This window comes from Podarcis vaucheri (assembly GCF_965113315.1).
Source record: "Podarcis vaucheri genome assembly, chromosome: 12".
In the NCBI taxonomy this organism is placed as follows: Eukaryota; Metazoa; Chordata; class Lepidosauria; order Squamata; family Lacertidae; genus Podarcis; species Podarcis vaucheri.
The window spans coordinates 12,522,038-12,548,652 of NC_138750.1; the positions used below are offsets into that span (position 1 = coordinate 12,522,038).

General features: G+C 43.5%; 1 long non-coding RNA gene across 1 annotated transcript; it reads right to left on the reverse strand.

Moving 5' to 3' along the window:
- Positions 1–683: 683 nt before the first annotated feature.
- Positions 684–4,421, reverse strand: LOC309515270. Its single transcript, XR_014212382.1, has 2 exons — positions 2,236–4,421; positions 684–964 (listed from the first exon to the last, which is right to left on the reverse strand). It is a non-coding gene; the product is annotated as an uncharacterized lncRNA (long non-coding RNA).
- Between the last annotated feature and the right edge of the window lie 22,194 nt (positions 4,422–26,615).

A 26,615-nucleotide genomic window follows, 5' to 3' on the forward strand; every position in this document is an offset into this window, starting at 1 on the left:
AACATCAACTTCATTGGACTGGCCATGTTGTGCAGATGCCTGATTATCGTCTTCCAAAACAACTACTGTATTCTGAACTTCAAAATGGAAACCGTCATGCTGGTGGTCAACAAAAGAGGTTTAAAGACTCTCTCAAGGCAAATCTAAATAAATCTAGTATAAACACCGACAACTGGGAAACACTGGCCTGCGAGCACTCCATTTGGAGAACAGACTTTACCAAAGGTGTCATGAGCTTTGAAGATACCTGAACTCAGGACAAAAGGGAGAAACGTGCTAAGAGGAAGGGATGCTTGGCAAACTCTCACCGTGATCAGCTCCTGCCCGGAAACCTATGTCCCCACTGTAGAAGGACGTGTGGATCCAGAATTGGCCTCCAAAGTCACTCACGGACTCACTGTTAAGACCATGTTTTTGGAAGACAATCTTACTCGGCTATGAGTGATCGCTAAAGAAGAAGAAGAAGATGCCTACATTTTACATGCTGCATCATGATGGAGCATAGATCTTGATAGCAACATGTCACGCAGTGACCCAACATGTCATGCAGCTCTGTGCCCTTTCAATGAAGTTGTCTTTAAGATACACTCAGGTTGTCCTGGTCTTTATTCTACTCCCTCCCTCAGTAATTGGAGGTTTAACAAGATCATGTCCCTCAAGGCAATTACACATGCACACAGTGGTCCAGTTTTGGACTCTGAACCTGATGGTTTTCAGAGGAGTGTATTAGTTCACTTATTCCCCAATGTAATAAGCCAGCCCTTCTGTGCTTTGGGGCTTTCCAGTTCTTTCTGTAGAGTAAGGTCCCAGATATCTGCTCCCCAAGCCTTCGTCTTCATAAGAAAGATGTTTTCAGATGAAGAACTGTGAGGGTAGAGAGACTTCGCTGACCATCACGCAGTGGCTTTTTCCATCTGCCTTGGCCCACCCTCCAGCTGTGGGAGCCTTTTCCAGACCATGACTTCTGAGAAGAGAGTAGAAGAGAGAAGAGGGATATTTTTAAAATAAATAAATTATAACTTGTGTTTGTTTCTCAGTTTGATCCTTTTGTATGCTTTGTGGTATTTTGTGCATTTGGCTGGCTGTTATTTTGATTGATTATAGTTTAGTAACTCTTAATTGTAATTGTTAAGTGTGAACTGTTTAATTATTGTTTGCCGATGTTTAATTTTACTGTTTACTGTTATATTCTAATGGATCGTTGAATATTGCTTTATTTGATATGTTTATTTTAAAGTTATGCTTTTATCGTGACTTGTATTGCATCAGATTGTTATTAGGTGTGTGATCTTTGCTGTCAATTTTGTTGGTTCTTTAGCTCATAAACCGCCTTGCATGTGGTAATAGAGGAAGGCAGTACACAAAAGTGAAATGAAATGAAATGAAATGAAATGATGGCACCATTACACACACTACCAAACCATAGAGAAGGTGCCAGCTCCAGGATGTAAGGGGCAGCAAGAAATCGCTATTAAAAGTACTCCTAAACAGCAAGTGGTACAGGAAGGTATGAGGCTGCCTTAGACCAAGTCAAAGTATTGGTGCACTTAACCCAGTATTGCCTCCCTCAGGGACAACTGGTGTTCTCCGTATGTTGATGGACTCCAACTTCCATGAGCCACAGCAGGAATAGCCAATGGTCAGGGATGATGGAAGCTGTAGTCCAGCGACATCTAGAGGGTAACATGTTGACTATTGCAGATCTACTTTATCAGAAGCTCTCTGATTGGGCCTGGCATGGATCCCAGTTTGGTCTGCAAAGCCATTTTCTCCAAACTCTGTGAGCCTGTCGCACACATGGCATCATTTTTTTTAAAAAAAAAGTTTAATTTTTTTATTTTTTACCAACAAACAAAACACAAACAGTGAAACCCCCCAGGCGGCTGATACATTGGGTATACATAATCAATAATAACATATTCAAATCAACCATATGTACCATTTTATATACCGGTACATTTAGCACTCCTCCATCCACAAGGTTTATTTAACTTTTAACATTATAATTACCCCAAATTGTTCAAACCTACTCAAATAATTCAATATCACACATGGCATCATATATGGCACAGGCACAGCTGCAAAGGAGCAACAGGGAGCCTTAAAGTACACTTCCTATCAGGGCACTATGTCAGAGGACTTGGGGGGGCAAATATTTATTTGGCTGCGGCAGAGCCCCCACCCCCACCCCACCCCCAATGTTCAGGGGACAGAGGAGGCCAAGCATGGACCCACAGCTTCCATGGCTGACTTCTCCTCCTCCTGCCACTGCAGCTGCCGGGGAAAGATGCCCTGGCTCTTCCTGATGTTGTGCGTGTGGCACGCAACTTGCGGCATGCACAGCGCACACAGCCTGTAGGGAGTGGGGTGTGTCACAACAATGGCAGGAGCTGGGGCCTCTTCCCTCAACAGCAGCAACTGGAGAAGCCGGTACTCAGAGCACTCGGCACATGTGTATGACATCACACACACATGACATCACCGCCCACTCCTCTTATGCTTCTTAGTTGACGCGTATGCTTCTTATCATTCTTTGGCACGGAAGCCTTGTGGACTGCTTTTGGATGTGGTGGCAGCAAGCCAGAGAAGGGTGGGCAACAGTATAGACAGTGCTATTTTTCTAGGAGAAGAGAAGAGTTTGGATTTGATATCCCGCTTTATCACTACCCTTGGGAGTCTCAAAGCGGCTAACATTCTCCTTTCCCTTCCTCCCCCACAACAAACACTCTGTGAGGTGAGTGGGGCTGAGAGACTTCAGAGAAGTGTGACTGGCCCAAGGTCACTCAGCAGCTGCATGTGGAGGAGCAGGGAAGCGAACCTGGTTCATCAGATCATGAGTCTACCGCTCTTAACCACTACACCACACTGGCTCTCTAGGGGGGAAAGGTGCTGGAACTCACCATGAAGACCTTCCTTGTTCTCTTAGAATGACAATGGTGCCCACCTGAGAGGTGCTGGAACTGAGTTCTGGTAAGTTCTGGCTGGAAAACAACAACAACAAAAGTTATTAAAATATAAAGTACCCCTTATTCCACATCATCACTGTCATTTGGGGATAGTCTCCAGCTCAGTAGTAGCACATAGCTTGCATTCAGAAAATCCCAGGTTCGTTCGCAAGAATTGACAGGCAAGGCTGGATTTGAGACCCTGGAGAGCCCCTGCCAGTCTGTGTAGACAATACTGAGTTAGATGGATCGATGCTCTGATTCAGAGTAAGGCAACTCCCCATGTTTCTATTAAAGAAATGTGGTTGTCTTCAGCATTGATCTGGTTGAACTCTCTTACTACTTACTGTATACGCATCCTGATGTTCCTTTGGCAGTCCAAAAGGATGTTCCTCCGTTTCCCCAGAGACAAATGTCAAGGGGCAAGTGTACACGTGCTCTGCTTGCTGACCTCCTCGGTGACACAGTTTTGTAACTATCAGGTATTGATCTACTCTGCTTTCTAAGGCACAGTTCCAGCATTGCCTGCTACTGAGTAGCAAGTGCACCTGCACTAAAATATCGAGCCAAGGACTGTTTTGTTACAGAATTGGAAACTTGACAGTGGCGGCTGGGAACAGTTATCATGGCCATATTTCGATCGGTTGCAAAAGAATCAGAAGCAGCAGCAGCAGAGGATACATAACAGTGCCATAAAGCATTATGTGCCCTGGAACTAGTAGAAGGAAATATTGTTAATCTAGCAAGATGACAAGATAAGTCCCAGGTCTTTAAGTGCTGTGCACCCTTGGAAAATCTCTATTTTAGGATCCTTTTATCTTGCTTTAATTGTCCATCAATGTTTGTGTTTAGATTTATTATGAATAAAGCAGTGGCCCTTAATCTATGGGTTGCCGGACATTGGTCTTGCACTTCTTGCAATGGTATAGCAAGATATCAAGCGGAACAATATTTCACGTTGAGCGTTTGAAAAACGAATTCATCAGCCAAAACAGAGCTTAAGTACTTGATTTGTAAATTGTGTGGCATGATTATATCTCACGTACAAATTAGGGACATATGCAGCAACATCTATCAAAGCTTTGCCTCAGATTATAGAAAAGAGACTAATTACAAACTGTGATATTATGATGAAGTATACGGAACGTCTCCAAGTTGCCAATAGATCTTACAAATATGCTTACCTAAACATATTACCTTCTGTTAGTAATTACAAGATGTAACTCTATTTTGTTTTTGTCGTTTTCTGTTTTTGTATTTTGGGTATTGCTGGCAACCCTGAGAAGGAAGAGTGTTTGGAAGAACTGGATGGAAAAAATGTTTTTAACTGCAGCTGCTTTTAGATGTTCTTAATTTATAATTGTTTTTAGAACGTTTTAAACTGTTTTAAAATGCTTTGGTTTTTTGTATTTAATTTGGTTATCTGTTTGCCACCTTAAGCTCCTTGGGGAAGAAAGGCAGGATAGAGAATCAAAAAATAGTAGTCGTAATAATAATAATTTTATTATTCTTATTATTTATAAGTTGCCCATCTGGCTGGGGTTCCCCAGCCACTCTGGGTGGCTTCCAACAGAATATAAAAACATAATCATGTATGTTTTGCTGAGTGCTACCAGTTGGTGTATGAAGAATGATCACCTTCACATGTGCTAAAGTGGAGTTTGGGGTTTTCCTTTTAAGACCATGAACTTTTCCTAACTATGTTGAGGAGGGTGGAGAAATGTTGACTTTATAAGTGAACATGGGGTGCATAATTACCATGGCTCCGATAAGAGGCTTACTGTGAGCAGGTGTGCACTGCTTTATTGACAATGCGCCCCAACAGTCTCAGCGTCATCAGAGAAGACATTTGGCAGGAAAGAATGGCAGCTTCTGACATGACTGCCGTGTTGAGTTGTGAGATGTGTTTCAAGATCGGTTAAGCTCACTCCTGGATGCATCTAAAATAAGCCAAGGGTTTTTTTCCAGGTAAATTGTACAACTATGAAGTTTCAGAACTGCTTACCTGGCCACACTTCTGCCTCCTGAATCCACACAGATGTCCCTTGCATTGTCTTGGCATGTTCCATGCACCCTTTGCAGCTCCACAAAAGAATGCTTCAATTAAAGATATATGTTTTTAAGATATAGAACAGTGTGTGTGTGTGTGTGTGTGTGTGTGTGTGTGTGTCTTGCTCTCTCACACATGCACCTCCTTTGGAAATATCAGCGGCTGGCTTTTGCTTATGCTGTCTATGTGTCGTGTTTGATGCAAAGAAGGAATATTCGTCCATGTCCCTCAGGATCCTGGGAGACTAGAGGTGGATTTAAAGGTATTCCCTGGTAACCATTCTTTTCTTGGGCTCCAGTCCCTTGGCAACAGCTGAGACGTGCTATAGTCTGGCCTGCGTAGGCTGATCTGTGCTGAATGGCCTTGCCTTCGGAACAGTCAGCCGGATTTAGATAACCTTTCAATCCCTCGCAAGATTTCTGGATTCGATTGGCTGTGAACACCGCAGTTACAAACATTTCGCCTAAGGAATTATCCGGTAGCAGTGATGCAGTTAAACCTATTATTGTGTATTTTCACTGGCTTAAGCTTCCTTTTCCTTCTCCACAAGCTGCTTTCGCTCATAATAGGATAGGTCACTCAAATACCTCCAGGCCATTCATTCCCCAGGCTATAGTAGAACTGTGTCTTCCCACCTCCTCACCCAAAGGATGCAATTCTATGCTAAACGTGGCTCTTGGTTTTATTCACCAGCACCAGGGGAAAATAACATGTCTTCTGTTTCTCAGAAGGAAACTGGCAAACCATATTTTTAGGGATGCAAAGAAGATGTTTTAAGTATCCATCTGAAAAGAAAAGTGCAAATGCAAGCAAACCCATGTATCCTATAGGCTCTTTTTTTTTCTCTCTATGCAATGAGTAAAAGTGTCTCCGTTTGGTCATTTTTCAGGGTGCTACAAAGAGAGAAAGTGTTTGTTTTCTGTTTATATGTCAGAAAAAACCATGAATGCATACATGACAATTATGTCTAAAACTGAACTGAAAGGAGGCAAAAAAATTGAATTCCTTTCAGATTACTATTATTATTAATTAAATTTCTGTCTGGACAGCCCTTCACTTCGTGGCTGCCTCAGTCGCTAGCAGAATCCGTCAGTGGGCGTTTCTTAAACCTTTTCCAGCATAAAAGCTGTTTGACGCCAAGTCTCCTCCTACTCTCCCTGCGCGGAAGTCTTCTGCGCAAGGAGGGCGTGGGTAGCGGAGGACCCATGCTCTCCCCGCTGGTGTCCAGCGAAGAGTCCTGGAGCCCTCTCTCCGATTCCCCCATCTGCCCCCCTTTGTCCCTGGTGTTGCGCTGATTACCTTCCCCAGCTGATGAGCTGCCTCTCTCCCTGCTGGGTCCCTCTCCAGCATCACTTGGGAGCCTTCCCTCCGCCTCTGGCTCCGATGTCAGTTCCCTGACAAGAAGTGAGCAGAAAGGGCTCACTCAAAAGGTTGTTGACCCTTGGGCTTAGAGGGTGAAAGTCAAGGCTACATGGCTTGCATGGCTTCCTTCTCCAACATCTTGCCGCCATTCCTCTAGCACTTTGCTGCTCCCACATCCACTGTCAAAGACGGCTTCCTCACCCTGTTCATGTGGAAATGTGTATTTTGGAAACTAATGTAACAATGTGTCTTGAGCTCTTTTTCTTTTAAACAACATTAGATCCGTGATTTGGGAAAGGGAAGGCTCACAAACGCCTTTGAGAATCTGATGAAAGCTCTGGACTCCCTCACCAGGAAAATGTACATAAACACATACACACAAAACAGACCCTCCAACATTTCTCCGTGTCATGGTCTGGTTTATGGGAGGTTGAGGACATCAGGACTGAGGGCAAGACTGTGGGATGGGAGCTGGAATGGGAGTCCGGAAGCCAGGAGTCAGGAAGCCAAGTGTCCGAGGGTCAGAGAGCCAGGAGTCAAGAATCAAGGGTCCAAGGGTCAGGAAGCAAGGAGTCAAGAAGCCAAAAGGGTCCAAGGGTCAGGAAACCAGGAGTCAAGAAGCCAAAAGGGTCCAAGGACCAGGAAGCAAGGAGTCAAGAAGCCAAAAGGGTCCAAGAATCAGGATTCAAGGAGTCAAGAAGCCAAGGGTCCAAGAATCAGGATTCAAGGAGTCAAGAAGCCAAACACAGCAAGGCAAGAAGCGTGTTGCTGTGGTAAAGAGCCAAAGGGACATGCTGACCTTATATCCCTTCCCGGTTCTTGCCACCAGGTGCAGTGAGTTACCAATCGGCCTCACCTGTGCCTTGCCTCTTCAGAACAAACTTAGGAAAGCCCCAGTCCTGTGAAGCCCTACTGGTCACAGAGCCTGGCTCCTGCACGCACTCCTGACACTCTGATGAAAATAAGGACATCCCATTCCATAATAATAATTTTACTATGATACCCCAAACATCTTACTGGGTTCCCTCAGCTACTCTGGGCGGCTTCCAACAAATATAAAAGCATAATAAAACATTAAATTTTTTTAATAATAATAATAAAAAACTTCCCTATACAGGATTGCCTTCAGACGGCTCAGATAACTCCATACCCTCCAACATTTTTCCAATGAAAACAGGGACATCCTAAGGAAAAGTGGGACATTCCAGGATGAAATCAGAAACTGGGATGGCTTCTCTAAATCAGGGGTGCCCCTGGAGGGTTTGACAAAATTTGGCATGCAGGGCATTTTTGTTTGCTGTGTTATGTTGTTCGTATGTTTTTATTGCACTGAATTTTCTCTCTGTGTGTGTCCACTTCAAAGGGTCCATGAACTTGGTGGGGGGAGGGGGAATAAATTTATCCAATGCAGTAAAATAATTTGTATTCAACATTGTGTGTGTATGTGTTTATGTACATTTGCAAGGGGAGGAAATCCATAGTTTCCATCAGCTTCAAAACAGAGGAGGAAAAATCACAACACAGTTCTGATTCTTGCAAATATACAGAAACCATTCCACGAATTTTGCAACTGCATGAATTCCATTTTCTGGATGCAATTGCATTTTGAAGTTTGCTTTAAATCAGGCATTGGGAACCTTTGGCCTTCCAGATGTTGCCATTGGTCCCAGCAAGGATAGCTAGTGATCAGGGATGGAAGTTGTATTGCTGCATTATTCTGTTGGAATTACTGGAGGGTTTTGTTTTTGCCTTCTGCACAATCAGGAAAGATATAAGGTGCTGAGCAGCATTTTTATAACATTTGTAAAAAGAAAGTAAAGAAAATGATCGGTGAAACTTAAGTGGCGTTACTAAGAATTCAAGATATGCCTCTGTTTCCATAGGAAATAGCCTTGTGTGATTGTGTGTCGACTGATGGTTAGGTCTGGCTCCACCCTCTACTTGAATACAGCCCCCAACAATGTGATATTTGGCCCCAAAATGGTTTCCCATCCTGCCTTGCTATTTTCAAAGGAAGGTTATTTTATGGTTTTTAATTTTTTTTTAATCAGTGGAGGGGGGTTTTGTATTAAGTCTGTTACCACCAGACCTCTTGGCCTCCTGCTCTCCTGCGATTTACTACACAGCAGTGATCTGATATCTTCTCACTGAGACAAAGTAGTTTTTGCCTGCTCCTTTGGGTTCCTTGTATTCCTCCAAATTATTCTGATTGATATAGACCTCGATCCATGCTAATTATCCAGGGCTTCTCTTATAAAAGTGGGGTTTCCATGGTAACAGCATAGAGAGAACAGGTGCATGAAAAGCTGTGATATATTAAATGACAGTTACCCTCTGCCTCTGCTATGCAGATTGCCATTCTCAGAGTTTATTTATAGCAGGTAGTAATTAATCTGTGTGAATCTCATTTCATTGAAGGGTGGGGAATGAAGAATGATTAACCAGAGTCCTAATTATCTCCATACCTTTGATTCTGAAAATTTTGTCACCATCAGATACTTCTAACATGGTTATCACTTATATAGAGATGTCGTTACAGGAATCTTTGGGCTAATGCCTGCAACAAACACTGAGTGTTGTAGCTTTCACCTTTACGATGCTGAATCTTGCATTGATGCTGAGAATTTATAAAGGGCCAACCTTGCAGAAAGAGGGCAAACTGTGAACTGTCTCAAGCTAACACTACGAGATGAAATAACTTCCTGGACAACCATAACCACCAGCATGATGGGGGGAGCAATGGGACAGCTGCCTCAAGCATACTCTGAGCAGGAGTACAAAGCAGACTCAATGGGCATGTGTTATCTGGTCACACACAGCCCAGCCATCAAGTGGTCAGAATTCCCAGGAATCTCAATGCATACTCTGGCTTCCTTGGAGGGGAGGTCACTGGAAGCTTATGGCTTTGCGACAAATTGTTTTATTTACATCTATATTGTTGCATGCCACTCCAATCTCCTAGCAGAGTGAGATCTCTGGGGTTCTGTTTCCTTGGAATGAGGGGCAGCAGAGACTGTGGTGCGTTTATTGTGATAATTATACTTTACAGAGTTGTGCGGAAGTTGACCCCTTTTTAATATTTCTCTTTTCTCCTAGAAAAACCATGCAACACATGCTTTTAACGTTTTTAAAAAAAAACATGACTTTTACTTGCTGTAAATCTTGTCAGATTGAATGTCCAACAGAGGCAGGTGATACTTACGTTACTGAAATATATTTACATGAATTTGCATCTGAGACTGACTGATACAGTATTTACAGACTGGCTCGGAGGCAGGTATAGCACAACTTCTGCTTTGGCGATCACTCATAGCCGAGTAAGATTGTCTTCCATGAACATGGGCTTAACAGTGAGTCCTAAGTGACTGTGGAGGTCAATTCTGGATCAACACATCCTTCCACAGTGGGGACATAGGTTTCTGGGCAGGAGTTGATCATGGTGAGGGTTTGCCAAATGTGCCTTCCTCTTAGCACATTTCTCCCTTTCATCCTGAGTTCGAATATCTTCAAAGCCCATGACACCTTTGGTAAAGGCTGTTCTCCAGTTGGAGAGCTCGCAGGTCAGTGTTTCCCAATTGTCAGTGTTTATTTAGATTTGCCTTGAGAGAGTCTTTAAAGCTCTTATGTTGACCACCAGCATGACGCTTCCCATTTTTAAATTTGGAATAGAGTAGTTGCTTTGGAAGATGATAATCAGGACGCGACCAGTCCAACGAAGTTTACCTATAGCACAGCACACTTGCTGCTCTCACAGTTAAAAGTCACTCACACAGTTGATAACTGTACTAACTGGGGGGATACTCTGCTGCTTAGCATAATTTTCTCTCTTTCTAAAGTTCAAAGGTATGTGCTGATTGGTATGTGGCGAACACATAAGAGGAAGGTATCACTAGGGTGGGGGGAATGTGAAGATTTGCAGAAGTGCAATTTCTTTTTTTTTTAATAGGAAAACCAAGCTCAACCCTAGACAGTAGGGAAACCCCCAAGCAGCCACTGGCAAGTTGTGAGTTGGAAAAGAGAAGCTATGGGGAGGGAGCGCTGGCGGAAAATGACCGGCACAAAGGCTTTGGCAATCTGTGTCACTTCAAAATGCCACCCCATCAGCTGGCAGGAGAAGCTAGCTGAGGGAAAAGGCAAGGAGCAGTGAGCGAGGAGGAGGGTTAAAGGTGGACAGTTCTAACATTTGCCTTTTTTGTTGTTCTTTAGTCCATTTCGCTTACCTTTTCTCCTGTCCCTCCATAACGGAGGGAATGATCTCATTATCTGGACAGATCCTTTCCTAGCTCAGCTGAGAAGCTATTTCAAAATTCCCTGGGACTGAAGTGAGAGCTGCCCATAGATATCCATGGGAAAAGCCAAGGTTTTGATGCAGCTGGCACTGGGCAATGGCATGTCAATGCCCCCACACCCAAAAAAATTCCCAAAAGGGAGCAGCGAAGAAAAGAACTTCTACTTTTCCCAACTCTGCCAACTCATTCTGCTATGTTAAAACATTCCAAAGCATACGCAGTTCATTGTGTCCTTACTGTAGGTTTGAAGGGGCTGTAGCTAGGAGAGGGCCACATTGATCACCGTATGTCAGACCTGGAATGCTGTGCAAAGGTATTGGACTTCTATTGTGGGCTTGCGGGTAGAGTGAAGCTCAGAAAGTCATTTGCAACAGCCTTGCAATATATGCATTGCCTTCATCCCCATGTTTCAGTATGAGCCAAGAGGAGAATACGACAACCCTTTGGTGTAGCTCACTGTAATACCTATTAAAGTGGACCAGGGGTGTGTGCGCTCCAAATGTAGGTTATGGGAGGCTCATGATGCAGCCCAATGTTACTAGCGCTGGTGAGAGGTCAAGCTGAGGCTGGATCGCATTCCCAGTTAAAAACCATGCTCAGGTAACCCATACACGGAGGGGACACATTTAGAAGACCCCACTTCTATTTATTCATTTAGTGGCAATATTTAGCATTTCAAGAAGTGCTTCAGAAGAGTTAGGCTTCATCATCCTTATCTTCTTGTAAATCCCGCCTGAAACGTAGGATTACCACCATCATCCTGTGCATTGGTAGCTGAGCAGATACCTGGCAGAGGCAAGATTCGGATCGGGAATTTCTGAAACATTGCTTCGTTTCTGAACCACAGGTGCCACAGTAAAGCTGATGGGTGCAATCTTTTTTAAAAAAATAAAAATCTTTATGGTGCCAGCCTAGAGGGCTCTTTGTTATTCCGCTTTGTCTCCTCTGCTTTACAAAACGATTTCTTGATCTCCTCTATGTTACAAAGTTACTTGGGCAGGGCAAACCGCTGCCTAAAGAGTCCTGCTAGTTCAAGGGCTGTTCAGAATCAAAGGGAGTAGAGGCAGCGCCGCTGCAAAAAGCTTTCCTTCACCCCCACATTTTCGCAGCTTCCCGCCTACTGCTCTGGCAATTGTCAGCATATAATTTTTTTCATTTTGAAGAAGGGGGGGGGGGGAGAGACACACCAATTTTTGAATAAGAAACAATTTTTCAGTAATACCTTCCCAGATGGCAATTAAAAGCATGGAGTCGGCATCAAGGGATGGGACGGAGTCCTCGCTGCTTCCCCTCCAGACCTTGACGTTCTCGAGAACAGCTGTGGATTTGTGTGATTAAGCAACAGGAACTTTCAAAAGCCAAATGTGAGTTTGCTGAAGGAGGTTGCATCCTCGCTGATTAAGGATGGTGCTGTGACATCAGGAGGAGCAGAGACCTTGAGGAATAATTGCACAAACAAGAAAAAAAACCTATGGGATGGGTGTTTGGCTGCATACACAGCATACTTTTAACGCCTATTTAAACACACATAAATTCTCTCAAAGAATTCTGGGTGCTGTTGCCTGTTAGCAGTGCTGGGAATTGTAACTCTGTGAGGGGTAAGGGACAGTTCCTAGGATTCTCACGCACTTCTTCCCCCCCAGTTTGTGAACTTTATTTTAAGGATGTGTACAAATTTGTCAGCATTTAATGCAAGTTTCTCCTATTATACCATTCCCAGAGTTCCCTGGCTGCGAAACTACTCCAAGGGAAACAGGGGTATCCAAACAACTCTCAGCATCCTTAATTAACTGCAGTCCCCGAGAATCTTTGGAGGAAGCCATGACGGTTTAAAGTAGTATGTGTATTTATATTCAAATTTCTGTACTTATTTTATTTTAAAGCACAGATTAGTAACACAAATGGACTCATGACTGATCTGTTAGAATTCCTGCTCCATGATTGCAGTCATAGGATTGTTGTCTATCATATGACTGTATATGTTTTGACTCCGCAGAGTGAGAAGTGGTGGAGACAGGACATTTGTGTTACTGTGTTCCGTGAAGTGGGACTGTTGTCCTTTGTTCTTTCTCTTTGCTGTCTGATGCTAGAGAGAGAGGGAGCCATGTTGCAGTGCTCCGTGTGTGTTTATATGTAAATAAAGTAGATTAGCCAAAATGCTGAGTTGCTGAGGTCTGTCACACGCATGCTGCGCAAACTCTGCAGATCCCTAAGTGTGCTAGTGTCGGTTGGCATCAGTCGCTGTGATATTCGGGCTCAAGAAAGCTTATGAAGCTCCCAAATGATCGACCAGGAGGGAGGGAACATGCCAGTTGGGCATGTGTCTCTGCCAGGGTCCTACTTGAGTGTAGGCTGAACTCCTGACATGATCATGCACTTTAAACATATGGTGTGTACACAGCCTGTATGTTTTGGTATTGGCCTAGCCCACTGGTGAGGCAAGGAGAGGTGCCTGCCTTGAGCGGCAGAAACCAGAGTCCGTGCCCGCCTCCAGCCCAGTGTGCAGGGCTGAGGAGAGGGATGGAAATTAAAAAAGATACTACACTGAGATCTTTTCATGCACAAAGCTGCACATTGATGGTGTGGGTTGTGTCCCCTCTCTGATTTATTTCAAAATAAAAAAGAAGACATTGATTAGGCTGCAATCCTAAAACTACGTCCTGGAGCAGAGGTTGGCAGCCTGTGATGCCAGAGCTGCAAGCCTCGTTTGGTGCAGGTGGCATGGAAGGAAACAGCATATTTGTTCTTTCTCTCTCTCTTAAGATCACTACCACCACTTGTCATCTCTCTGTCTTCCTCCACTGAGATTCTTAAGAGGGAGAAGCAGCTCTGGGCTGACTTTTGCCTCTCCCAGTGTTAGCATGTGGCCCCCAAGAGATGGCCAATGGGGGGGGAGCTGGGCCACTCCTTTAGTAGAGAGTACGTCCCACTGAGCTTAGAAGGGCTTCATGGGATTTCACTGTGCATTCAAGATTACAGTGGTACCTTGGGTTACATACACTTCAGGTTACAGACTCTGCTAACCCAGAAATAGTACCTTGGGTTAAGAACTTTGCTTCAGACTGGGAACAGAAATCGTGTGGCGGCAGCGGGAGGCCCCTTTAGCTAAAGTGGTACCTCAGGTTAAAAACAGTTTCAGGTTAAGAATGGACCTCCAGAATGAATTAAGTTCTTAACCCAAGGTACCACTGTATTTTAAAAACTGTAAATAATATTGCAAATTTTGGTTGAGATTTCCTTTTGGGAGTCCCCACTAAGCCCAAGATTTTACATCCGTAAGATGGGATTTCTGCAAATAAAAAAAGGGACTGCTAACATGCTCAGACCTGCCTCTTTGCCAGGTAGGCTAAGCTTCAATATGTTTATGTGAAACTTGGACCAAAGTGTTCCATAGAAATTAAATAGCTGGAGAAGTAGGCTGAATGGGAGCAAGTGTCTCCCCTAACCCTGGCAGGAGGTGATTTACGATGCTATGACGCTGGTTGTCGGGTAAAATCTCAGTTCACATATGGCAAGACGGAGGCTAAGACAGGAGTGCCGGGCGTGCTCTGGTCCATGGGGTCACGAAGAGTCGGACACGACTAAACGACTAAACAAGAACACAACAACAAAAGCAGTGTGTGAATCCTACAAAATTCCCCCATCCTGTGGATGCAATTGTGCAGGGATTCTTCAGTAGATGTCAGCGTACGACGAGTTCCGCGAAGGTCAAAAGTTTCAAACCCATAGTTACATTGGCTGTAATAGATAGATAGTTAAATAAAAGCTGTATCGAAGAAGTGAAGTTGTTTTATTAACGCTATTGCTTGACGTTACCTTAGAGGAGCTTTTTATTCTCAACCTCATCTTATGCCAGAACATGTTACCTTTGAAATCAACCTTTCTTCCCGAACGCAACCCATGTTTTAGCAGCGGAAAGTTAACAGTCCGTTATGCCCTTCCCAGATGACAATAAGTGCAGAGCAGGTTTCCTTTCATAGCAGTCATAAATCAGCTCTAGAAAGTTCTAGAAGTGTGGGCTGTCAAGCCGCTGAAGGTTGATGGCCGCTTGCTGACTCATAGCAAAACACTGAAATGACTTCCTCAGAGTGGGGTTTTTAATAATGATATGTCAACATCTGCCTCCCTGGACGGTGATTTGATTTGGGCCCTGACCTTGTAGTTTTGGTACTTACTGGATAATATTAGTGAGCCAGCTGAGTTGACACCCTGGTTATTACAGTTATTTCTCAACAAGAACTTCTTCAATAAAAAGAAGTTCGGAACAACAGCCATATAAACTTGCTCAGGCTAGATATGAAAGCATCCAAGCTTGGTTTAATTACATTTGGCATGTCTTCAAAACAGTGGATTGCCATGACTTAGTGAGCTTTAAAAAAAAAAAATCATCTAATTTAACATTTTCCCCATCACGCTGTGTGAAGAAAAGGAAGAACTGAAGACCAAAGCAACTTCAAGAATTTCTTACTTTCCGGTGTCTCTTGAAAAGGGATGCTTCTTATTAAGTGCTGCCTGAGATGTCTGCTGAGATTTGTATGATGGCAAGGTGTACAGATAAGAACACAAGAAGAGCCCTGTTTGATCAGAGCAAAGGCTTATTTTGTCCAGTTTCCTCTTTCTCACATTGGCTAAGCAGATGCCTACAGTAAGCCCACAAAGCAGGACACAAGAGCCACAGTCTACTCCAGGGGTCCCCAAACTAAGGGCCACGAGCCGGATAAGGCCTGAGGGACTCGTTTATCTGGCCCACGGTGACCCCTGCCACCCGCTCTTACCAGCGCTCCACTGTGCCCACATCCGAGTCGGTTTTGTAGATAGATAAAAAAAATGATATTTGGAAACATATAATGAATAGGAAAATTAGTCAAAGTCTTAATAAGGACAGACACTGAAAAATGATTATATGTAATCACAATCTGATGCAGGCTGATCTGAAGAACTGATTTTGATTGGTTCAGGGTGGTGACATTGGGTTGCAACTATTAGGATTGCTGCGACCCTTTGATAGGTGAACAGAAATCACATGTGTAATCTGGAAGTGTATACAAAGCATTTCTTCGACTGTGGGTCTTTACAGCCTCCTCATTTTTGAGGCTGTCTCTATGAACACTGTTTCAATAAAGGCCTGTCTTTTCACTGCATCCTTTTATTTTGGGGTTCTGGGAGAGATACCTGCAGTCAAGGAACCCCTTTTTAAATTTCTCCAGCACACACACCTCCATCCAGGCAGGCAGAAGGTACTGTCACAGTTCAGCCAAGCAAAAGCACTCAAAGAGACTAGGAAGAAAGCTGGGGGGCAAACTCTGTTCCGAGGAGGTGGCTGGCCTGGGGAAAATCCCAAGGACCAGATAAAGGAAAGTTTCCCCACCAGCAGCAGCAACGTGAAGAAGCAGATTTCTATGCAAATCTTCATTTCGTTCATGAACAACTCAAACAAACCACATAAATATAATCTATTTACAAAGTGGGTTTCTCTCCCCTTAGAGATCTGCTTGGCAAGCATCAAATCAAATAAATAAGAAATCTGACTGCACAGACATGCAGTCATAAGTATACTTACCAGTAAGCAAATACCTTTGCACTTGATAGGACTAAATTCTGAATAAGCGTATTTGGAATTCGCAAAAAAAATGTTAAAATGAAATTGCATAGTCAGAAACGGCACCAAGGGGGCTTTACGGAGAGCAGACTCTGGCATCATCAAAGCACACAACTCTTCACGCACATTGCAGAAAGGCGGGTGTAACTCGCTCTTCAGTGCAGCTCTGCCTGATTTTCTTATATAAAAAATACATCACGATGCACTGCAAAATAAGTTGGAAGCTGCGCCATCACATTCTGATAAATCATTACATTCCACCTCGCAGAGCCCTTTGTATCCCTCGCCTTCGTCACAAGAGAATGGTGAGATTTAGTTTTATCCGGCATAAATCTAAAAATATGCTTCTCTTCTATGTGAGATGGAGAGAGGGTATCACTACCTTACCCACGAGTTTGGCCATCATCTGATTTTAATGAAAGTGGGAGATTAAAGATGAATGTTGAAGATTAACTATAATAAGATGCTTTCTTTGGAGTGATCTAATATAATTCTGAGTGAATTAGGAAGCAGATTATTGACCTGTCTGCTACAGCATTGACAAGTCACAAGCTTATTATGGTTGTTCCATCAAGTAAAAGAACAGTTTATTAAGACAATTTATCCTGGTTCTTGCTCTGTCTGCACATTGCAGTATTCAGGCCAATGAACTCAAACCACAATGCTTTCTGTGGGTGTGGAAAACTCAACCCCACAGACAATTTCATGCAAAACATTTTGCTCTCGATGTAGCCACTGATTCAAATGTTGTAATTTTACTGTGCTTTCATGGCAGGGCTGGGTGGGAGAGGTATGCATGTTGCAGTCAGCACAGAACGAGTGCAACACCCTTAGCCTGTGACATGGTTTTAGTCCATTACATTAATGTAATCTTGATGTCAAGGACTGGGCAGAGGAGGAATGGTGGAAACCACCTCCCCATCCTGACCTTTCCAGGGAGGAGAAAGGGGAAGACAGTAAAATTTATAACAGGGGTTTGCGGAAGGTCACAGCACAGAGGCAGATGAGGGGGGGAGTTGGAAAATTGTGGCAAAGCCAGAGCAACAGCCGGCTGACACATTGTCATTTGAAAGCATTCCAGATCCTCCATCTCCCAGAACCTGGCAAGCCTTAAAAGTAGGAGAGCAAAGAGCTCAAAGACAGAGGGAATATAGCAGCACCTGTAGAGGAGGTGATGAGGATGATGAACAAGGAAGTGGGAGAGATGGGGGTGGAGATTCACTCGGGAAAATGCCATTATCCAAGAGGCTGAGTTCTATAACCTCTCTCTGTAAAGATTGAAATAAAAAAGGACGGTAAGAAACTTTTCCTTGTCTTTATGCTTTCCTGGGCAACCAGCCGGGAGCCGCTGACAGCATCCTGACACCTAAACATGTCTCCTCACACGTAAGTGGACATTGGCGTACAAGCAAATAAGCAGGTATTGAATTTGTAAAAACCACCCTGAGGTCCTCAGATGAAGGGTGATATAGACATCAATAATATAATAGTTTTGAGCAGAAGTTTTTTAATTGATTGATCACTTGCTGCTGCCCTAATAAATGGATGAGGTGGAGAATGGGAAGTGCTGCAAGGCTCACTGTATAACTATACTTCATTTTGAAGATAAACAATTGTGTGTGAAGAAGAATTCTTTCAGGGCACCGGAGTCCTGAGCAGCCATACCTGAGTTCAGTCCCTGACACCTTGAGGTCCATGAGCAAAGCCTGTACTCTGTTGAACAGGCAAAAGCAGAGGGGCAGAATCATCATACTACAAGAGACCCAGTCAATCTAGAATCATCATGAAGGTAAAGGTACCTCTGACCATTAGGTCCAGTCGTGGACGACTCTGAGGTTGCGCTCTCATCTCGCTCTATAGGCCGAGGGAGCCGGCATTTGTCCGCAGACAGCTTCTGGGTCATGTGGCCAGCATGACTAAGCCGCTTCTGGCAATCCAGAGCAGTGCATGGAAACGCCATTTACCTTCCTGCCGCAGCGGTACCTATTTATCTACTTGCACTTTGGTGTGCTTTTGAACTGCTAGGTGGGCAGGAGCTGGGAACGAACAACGGGAGCTCACCCCGTTGCGGGGATTCGAACTGCCAACCTTCTGATCGGCAAGCCCTAGGCTGAGGGGTCATCATATGACCTGCCAATTGCAGGGTCTGAAGTGACACATCCCATCCCTGAGGGCTGAACACACATGACCTTTAGATGAAGAGACCCCCTTCTCTGACCTGACCTTTGACACCCAACTTGCGTGTTTTCTGGACCCACCCTATTCCTGCGACTGTAATCTGTTTTAATTCTGAATTTTAAAATTGTTTTAACCCACCCTAGGACCTGCTGGGGAAGGGTGAGTCATAAATATAAATTCCTCACTTTGTGTTGAAATTGCAGCTAAGACTGACACCCTTCTTTGGAAATTAAACCAATGTCCAGATTTTAACATTCAAAAACTTTGCTTGCAAAAACTTATACTTATGGATGAATTAAAACATAATATTTACAGTCACATGCTTCTCCAAGCATGGGCTTACTGTCTCTTCTTCTGACTTCCAAACAACTGTATTTTCTTCCCTTTCCAGAGCTCAGCACTCAGCCTTCTGTATCTCAAATTAGGCCATGAGAGATTTCCACTTTTACCTTCTTTGCTCTCTTTCAAGCAGAGAAGAAGCATCCTGACACTCTATTCAACTTAGCAGTGTTCACAGTGGATTCTAAAACACAGTCATCTTGCTTCATATAAAATAATAATAATAATAATAATAATAATAATAATAATAATAATAATAATAAATATTTTTTTATTTATATCCCGCCCTCCCCAGCCGAAGCCGGGCTCAGGGCAGCTAACAACAATAAAATAATACAACATTCTAAAATCATTTCATTATAAAATTAATTCAAATCAAATTGATGGCACCCATTGGGCTAGAGTTCTGTGAAGATTGCCAAAGGAGGGAGTCAGGCTGTGCCCTGGCCAAAGGCTTGGTGGAATAGCTCTGTCTTGCAGGCCCTGCGGAAAGATGTCAGATCCCGCAGGGCCCTGGTCTCTTGTGGCAGAGCGTTCCACCAGATTGGAGCCACAGCTGAAAAAGCCCTGGCTCTGGTTGAGGCCAGCCTAACCTCTCTGTGGCCTGGGACAGATCGTAAGTTCCTCTGTGGGATATACCAGGAGAGGCGGTCCCGTAGGTACGAGGGTCCTAGGCCGTATAGGGCTTTAAAGGTTAAAACCAGCACCTTAAACCTGATCCTGTACTCCACCGGGAGCCAGTGCAGCTGGTATAGCACCAGGTGAATGTGATCTCTCAGCGAAGACCCCGTAAGGAGTCTCGCTGCAGCATTCTGCACCCGCTGGAGTTTCTGGGTCAGTCTCAAGGGCAGCCCCACATAGAGTGAGTTACAATAATCCAGTCTGGAGGTGACCATTGCATGGATCACAGTGGCTAGGTCAGGGCGAAAGAGGTAAGGAGCCAACTGCTTAGCTTGGCGGAGATGAAAAAATGCCGCCTTTGTTATAGCTGCAATCTGCGCCTCCATGGAAAGGGAGGTGTCAAAGATTACACCCAAACTCTTAACAGATGGTGCTGGCACTAATTTACACCCCCACAAAAGATGGGAGTTGCCCCCCCAATCCCATATCGTCCCGACCCAGCCAAAGGACCTCTGTCTTCGAAGGATTTAACTTCAACCGGCTCCCACGTAACCATCCAGCCACAGCTTCCAAACATCTGATCAGTGTGTCTGGGGCCGAGTCAGGATGGCCATCCATCAACAGATAGAGTTGGGTGTCATCAGCATACTGATGGCAACCCAGCCCAAAACTCCGGACAAGCTGGGCGAGGGGGCGCATAAAGATGTTGAAAAGCATCGGGGAGAGTATCGCACCCTGAGGCACTCCACACACTAGAGTCTCTCTTTCACTAGATACCTCCTATGTGACCAACATGAGCCAATTGCATGAGAGCTGCTACAGAACTCTCTAGAATTCTGGAATTCAGTTACTAACTGATCAAATTTAAACGCATAGAAATGCCTACAAGTATTTACAGTTACTGTGCCTAACACTTCAGACCGTGGATTCAGGCCAGACCATGAGTCACTCACATATCCATTTCCAGCCCCTGGCCAATCCCACTTTCAAATCCCCAAACAGGGGTGGGGTATAAATAATAATTTTATTATTATTATTATTATTATTATTATTATTATTATTATTGCATTACTGTGGAAAGGGGACCATGCCAAATGAAGATTAACTGGACAAAGAATCGATTCGATATTTAGTGTCAACTGCCGAGATGGTTACTGTAAGTAAATGGAAATATTTAGAGGGGTTAAATAACAATTTGTGGTATAATCAAATCAGGTCGGGAACTATTGCGGGGGTGGGCTCAAAAATTAAGGTATACTAGGGGACAAAAAAAAATAAAGATTCATTTTCAGCTCTGTTGAAAAACTTACTTTATACTGTGTATAAATAATGATGACAATGTTCAAATGCCTCCTGTGAAATATGCTACTATGTAGAATTCTTAAGAACATTTCAGCTTCAAGTGAGAATGTAATAAGACCTCAAGGATATTTATAAAAAAAGCAAATGTTTGCAAAAATATTACTACCCTCCAACACCAATAATAATAATAATAATAATTCCCAGGGATTGTGAATGAAACAACCCAAATTTGTATTTCATTTTTTGGGTGTGTGGGTATGTTAAATTTTTATTCAATTGCATTGTTTTTCCTTTATTTTTTGAATGTTGTTTAATTATATATTATTGATAAAATAAATGGCCCTAGGAAATTGGGACATGTGGAGGATATGCTTCCACTGTCGGACCTAATACTTTCCTTTCTGTTCTCATCTTCCCAATGTTGTTCTATAAAAAGGCATAGAAGTGTCTCATGCTCACTAACGATACCTTTCCATCATTTAAATAACCAAAGAGGCTGTCATATAGCTTTCAACTTTTGGGAATGCTTCATGAAAATAAATGTGGCTTTGATCCAGTTTCTGTAAAATCAAATAGAAATCCACTTTGCAGCTTATTATTTTTTTAAAAAGATGTTAAATAACAGACTAGGGTCTGTGGACTGATTTCTGCGATGTATTGTGTCATCATAAATCAATCAGGAAGCAACCAGAGGAAACCTATTGAAATGTTCCTGGAAACGGGCGTATACCCGCTGTATCTGAGACTAAAATTTGTGTCCAGCTAAATTCTATGCAGAGTAGACCTGCTGAAATAATGATCCTGAATTATTTGAGTCTATTAATTCCAATGGGTCTCCTCTGAGTATGACTAATACAACCATAAAGAAAACATTAGGCAAACAGGAGATCTTGCAACACAGCCTTATACATCTCTACTGGGAAGTAAGCATCACTGAGCTCAATAAGACTTCTTTCCAGGTAAGTGTGTGTAGGATCGCGGCCTTAAACTGTCACCTCAGTGCTAATGCAGATGCACTGAAAGAATGTTTGCTGACTAAATCTAAATGTGTCTTATGGCTCAGTTAATAATGATGCTTTGCTATGGCTTAGCACCAGGGGTCAGCAAACTTTTTCAGCAGGGGGCTGGTCCACTGTCCCTCAGACCTTGTGGGGGGCCGGACTATATTTTGAAGAGAGAGAAAAATGAACGAATTCCTTTGCCCCACAAATAACCCAGAGATGCATTTTAAATAAAAGCACACATTCTACTCATGTAAAAACACCAGGCAGGCCCCACAAATAACCCAGAGATGCATTTTAAATAAAAGCACACATTCTACTCATGTATAAACAACGGGTTCCTGGACCATCCACAGGCCGGATTTAGAAAGTGATTGGGCCAGATCCAGCCCCTGGGCCTTAGTTTGCCTACCCATGGCAAGCAAGAATTGAAGGAACAGGAGGTGTGACTTGCCAGTCACTTTTCTGGATGACCCGGAAGAACCAAGATTAGATCAATTTTACAGCAGAAAGAACATAGGAGAAGCCTTGCTGAATCGGGCCAATTCCTAATCTAGTCCATACCCTGTTCTCACACAGTGGCCAACCAGATGTTTGTGGGAATCACTAAGATGGAAATCTCCCCTTCAGTTTCCAGGACCAGGTATTCAGAAGAATACTATCTTCAGGAGTGGAGGTAGAATGAAGCATCATGTTTAGTAGCCATACAGGAAACATTTTCCCTCCCTGTAAATAAGCCCCTTAGTCTACAGAAGTGATAGAGTTGGCAGATGTGGAGTAAACTATTAAATTTCTTACAACAGGTAGTATAGCTACAGTATTATTTCTTTATCAAGTGGATAGGAAACAGGAACCATGTTCTGAGCAGCAGAGAAAGCCGGAGTCCAGTTGCAACATACAATGCAACACTGACTTCCATTTTGATTCCCACACACCCAACTCTAGCATACGTAATGTTTAATCCAACCTCAATACGTAAGTGCAATAATATCTAAAAATCACATGAATCTATACGATCTAGAAGGCTGGGTACAAGTTTCCGGAATCTGTTTGTCAACAGGAAAGGCAAGCTGCCATTCAGAATGCAATGGAAGTATATGGTGTAGCCAAATCTATATAGGATTAACAAAGATTTCCATTATCACTGTGATTTCATTTTTAATGAGCTCACGATCAGTCTATAAAGCAGAAGGACGCACGTTTCTCTGCTGAGTGATCACATCTGTAATTTCATTAGGAAAACTGAATTTTGCAGATGTAACTCTTTGAAAGGGGGGGGGTGAAATTTTGTCTCTTGGCAATGCTTCTTTCTGACTGAAAAACGAAGGAAAAGCCAGCCACCTCTTCGAATGGTGACTGACCGTTTCGCAATGTGCCATGTTTAGTTGCTTGAATGTGAATATGACAGCATGTGAAGTCCAGTTCGTTATCTTCTCATAAAACTGACAAAGCTCTTGCAGTTCATAAAGTGCCGTGTGACTGAAGTTTGCAAAGGTTGTTTTTTCCCCCATCCAGACCAATTTCTTTTGAATTTGAGTTCTTTCACTCATCTTAGCTACCTACAAGAATCTGAAACATACTGAGCACTGATTGCCCTGAACCTTTTCATATATTCTGGGGGCCCTGAAAATTTTGCCACCTTTAACTTCCCATACAATAAGCTCTCCCAAATCAATGGCAGCAGTCCATGGTACTACTGGCTGTATCAACCGATGGTTCCTGGGTTCGCTATTTCTGTGTCCCTGGTAGAGGTCTTCTTGGAGAACCAGTTTTAGCATATGTTTAGAGATGTATCCTGCACCATAGTGTCCCCTTTCCTGAAGCTTACTATGTTCGGTTTATCGGACTGTGAAATGACTTGCCACACTCTGGGCAGTCTTGCATTCCTTTCTTTTACTCGCTTGCCAGGTTAGCAAACTCTCAGAGTTTGTGGAAGTCTAGGTCTGCAACCTCTCTCTAACTCCTGAGATTTCTTTTTTTCACCATCTATGGCTTCAAGCGCAGCCTCTTGTTTCAAGAACTCTGGGGGCCTTGGCTGGTTCCAGTGTAAGATCAGGGTCATTTTGCAGCATCGCAGACACGTGGCCATCTCAAAGCTCAACTCATCTTCTACTATCAAAATGGAGTTAAGATTTAATATCCAAGTTTGCAAAACAAAACGTGGGGTTATCATTTTTAGTTTTATTTTTAAAGTAAACTTGCTTTGTGCATTGAATGAAGTACACTATGGCTTACAAAAGCTCATAGCAAATAAACCAGTTAGTCTCTAAGGTGTCACAGTGCTTTTGGTCATATTAGATAACTTATTCTTTCAACAAACAAACTGGTGCATGGTTCATATGGAAGGCACCGGATTTTAGAAATGGCAGTAGTGGTAGAAGAAAAAATCAAGCCCTCCTTTATAATCTAATCTGTTTTTAACCGCCACACTCTTTCCCTCATATTAAAAATGTGCCTTTTTGACACAAGCTTTCTAACTCAATTCACAAGCTACAGAAGAACGGGGAGGGTAATATTAGAGACTCTTGAGAGCTCCTGCTAAAGTTGTGAAAATTCAGTGAAAAATGGGCAGCATTTTCCTTTTTGATAGGCACCGGCATTATCTTCCATCACTAGGAAATGCTATAAAATGATAGTCTGTGAGAATACCTTGAATTGATATTTCAAAGGGTTTCTTTTGAAAGGATGATTTATAGATCACAAGACCAATGGGGCTTTTATCAAAAGAAAATGGATTCTTTTGTTGAACTATTGAGAAAAGATTGATGATGTGCTACAGCCAAGCTTAGTTTTGGTGACTTGGTGGTACGTAAATCACTAGTATCGTATAAGCTCAATACTTATTATGCGGCATCCCAAACAACACACACAGACTAATTGCCAGCAAAGTTGTTTTCTTCCAGAAGAGGCCTGAACGGATGGTTTTAGCATAATGGTGGATTCCATGTGATTTATGAGTCTGCTGATGCAGACCAGTCACTAGACCAATTATGTACTGTATAGCAAGATGCACATAGAGCTTCAGTATGCTGATGGCAACATAGTGTGTGCACACTCAGAGGATGACCTCCAAACCATCCTAAATATCTTTGCAGAAGCTTACAAAAAGCTTGGCCTATTGCTCAACATCCAAAAAAACCAAAGTGCTGCACCAACAAGCACAAAACAATCCCTCTGCAGCGCCACAAATCCAACTCAATGGTGTAACATTGGAAAATGTCAATCATTTCTCCAACCTGGGCAGTTACGCGTCTTTCCACAAGGGCCGACATTGATGCCAAAATCCAGCATCGCCTGAGCTCTGCGAGTGCAGCTTATTCCCAATGGAAGTGCAGAGTGTCTGAGGGCCAGGACATTTGCAGGGAAACCAAAATGCTTGTTTGCAAAGCTATTGTAATACCAACCTTACTATATGCTTGTGAAACATGGACCACTTATAAACACCGTCTCCAACTCCCTGAAAGATTCCATCAACGGTGTCTCCCAAAAATTTTACATATCACTTGGGAAGACAGGCGAACTAATGCCAGTGTGCTGGAAGAAGCAAAGATCACCAGTGTCGAAGCAATGATTCTTCAACACCAACTTCGTTCAGATGCAAGCAGAAATTCCCAACCACAAACTCCAGAGAGCAGCTGATCCCTCCTAAAAATGCAGTTGGCATCCATCAACTGACCTTGAAACCCTGCATCCGGGAGTGTTATTCAGGGAGGTTTATGGGTGAACACTATCAGGAGCTCATCCTACACTCGAGTAGGACCCTGGTAGAGACACATTCCCCACTGGCATGTTCTCTCCTTCCTGGTCGTTCGTTCGGGAGCTTCAGAAGCTTTCTTCAGCCTGAACATCACAGCGACCAACGCCAACAGACATTGGGACATATTATTTACAGTTTTTAAAATGATATTGAATGCACAGTGAAATCCCACGAAGCCCTTCTAAGTTCAGTGGGACATACTCTCTACTAAAGGAGTGGCCCGGCTCCCCCCCCCCATTGGCTATCTCTTGGGGGCCAAATGCTAACACTGGGAGAGGCCAAAGTCAGCCCAGAGCTGCTTCCCCCTTTTAAGAATCTCAGCGGAGGAAGACAGAGAGATGGCAAGTGGTGGTAGTGATCTTGAGAGAGAGAGAGAACAAATATGCTGTTTCCTTCCATGCCACCTGCACCAAACGAGGCTTGCAGCTCTGGCATCACAGGCTGCCAACCTCTGCTCCAGGACGTAGTTTTAGGATTGCAGCCTAATCAATGTCTTCTTTTTTATTTTGAAATAAATCAGAGAGGGGGCACAACCCACACCATCAATGTGCAACTTTGTGCATGAAAAGATCTCAGTGTAGTATCTTTTTTAACTTCCATCCCTCTCCTCAGCCTTGCACACACATGTGGGCTGGAGGTGGGCACAGCCTCTGGTTTCTGCCACTCAAGGCGGGCAGCTCTCCTTGCCTCACCAGTGGGCTAGGCCAATACAAAAGCATACAGGCTGCGTACACACCAGATGTTTAAAGTGCATGATCATGTCAGGAGTTCAGCCTACACTCAAGTAGGACCCTGGCAGAGACACATGTCGACTGGCATGTTCCCTCCCTCCTGGTCGATCATTCGGAAGCTCCATAAGCTTTCTTCAGCCCGAATATCACAGCGACTGATGCCAACGGACACCGGCACACTTAGGGATCTGCAGAGTTTGCGCAGCATGCGCATGACAGACCTCAACATTTTGGCTAATCTACTTTATTTACATATAAACACACACAGAGCACTTCAACATGGCTCCCTTTCTCTCTAGCATCAGACAGCAAAGAGAAAAAGAACAAAGGACAATAGTCCCGCTTCACGGAACACAGTAACACAAACGTCCTTTCTCCGTCACTTCCCACTCTGTGGAGTCAAAACATACACCGTCATGTGATAGACAACAATCCCATGAC